Below are 1,777 nucleotides of genomic sequence, written 5' to 3'. Positions count from 1 at the left end.
GACGAGTTCTAGGCGTGGGTTAGCGGCAACCCCCAGTTGGCTGCCTGTGAAGGCCGCGTGTATCTACGTTTCTTTTCCGCACTTTGATTATTGTAAAGACTATGTGGATATCTTAGACATATGATGTAATCAACTATAATTACCCTTTTATGTTATGATTTTAGCACTGTGTGATGATGTCCAGTTATGTAACTGCTGTGTACATGAATTGCTGATCCTGGCACGTACATGGTTCGCATTCGGTTTACCTTCTAAAACCGGGTGTGACACTACGATGTACTACCATGCGAGGGCTCATCGTCAAGGCTGGAAATAAAACATAAAAATGAATTACACTACTGCTATTGTCAATATTACTCAACATGATTTGTAGAAAAGTTAGTAAATGTAGAACGATACACGTACATAATATCATTCCAGTTGTATTCCATCTACCCACTTCCTCCTACTGTACAAGAGAACTTAGGGTTATAGGGTGTCGTGCAATTTGCTGAATTAATCAAAGGGCAAGAACAAATTGGCAGTCTAGCTGTGCGATTTGCTGAATTAATCCTACTGTACAAGACAACTTAGACACGCTGTAGAGAACTGGGCGTGGCTGTGCGTATCAATGGAACTGGGAGTCTCAAACTGGGCGCCGCCGGTGGAATGCCGAGGTGAGCTGGCCCGTCGCCGGTGCAAGTCGAGATCCAGGCGCCGCCAGTGGAGGCCGCTGGGAGCCGGGCACCGCCACCACAGGGATATCAGGCGCCGCCTCTCAGTCCAAGCTAGAGATGGTAATGGGGACCCGATCTCCGATCCCACATGGGGAATTACTCCATTAGGGGATGGGAACGGGGAAGAAACTTCCCCGTGGGGATATAAATGGGGAATATTCATACCCGACAGCTAAACGGGGATGGGACGGGGAAGCATTCCCCATCCCCATTTTCCGCTGGGACCCGTTAAACTTGCATGTGATGGTTTTTTCGTGTACTAGTTAACGATAAAAATAAATAATTTCTTTGTCAAAAGACCACTAATTGTATAAATGTGTTCATTTTGATGTATGAATAATGATTTCTTATATCTGACAATTTGTATAAGTGACAATATTTTACATTAATAACAAAGAACGTATTTCCTAATTATAATTTATATGGGGATGGAGATCCCCGTGGGGGATTTATCCTCGCAAGGAACGAGGATGAAGAAGAAATATTCCTCGCAAGCGTTCGTGGGGATCCCTATGATTTTTTTTTTATCACGGGGATGGGGATGGGAAGCTATTCCCCAGCGGCGAATTCTCCATTGCCATCCCTAGTCCAGCAGAGAAGCGAGGTGAGAATGAGAAGAGAGAGGGGCAAGTTGGGAGTGGCAGCCTGCACTAAAATGAGTTGAGCGACGACCATTATGACCATTATGGCCAGGGGCACAAGCATCTGATCAGTTTAGTAAAATAAGGTGAAGTTTCAAATAACTCTCTAAACAATATTTTATCTGTAACCATACGATTGATAATGGTCTCTATACGAAACATGTTTTTATAATGATATTTGAGCGAATTCTAAATTACTGGTCTCTATACGAAACATGTTTTTATAATGATATTTGAGCGAATTCTAAATTACGACAGGAATCCAAATTTCTCCCAGTGGAACGGTGGAAGTGTGGAACCATCGCATAAATGCCCCACTCGTCAGCGTGGAGCGTGGCTATATGGACCCACATGGCATTCGGCTACACGCATTCGCTAGGTGGGCCTCACAACAGAGCACACAGGCTGGTTCGAGACCCC

This window comes from Zea mays, chromosome 4 (assembly GCF_902167145.1).
Source record: "Zea mays cultivar B73 chromosome 4, Zm-B73-REFERENCE-NAM-5.0, whole genome shotgun sequence".
Lineage (NCBI taxonomy): Eukaryota > Viridiplantae > Streptophyta > Magnoliopsida > Poales > Poaceae > Zea > Zea mays.
Note: the sequence above shows the minus strand (reverse complement) of the source record.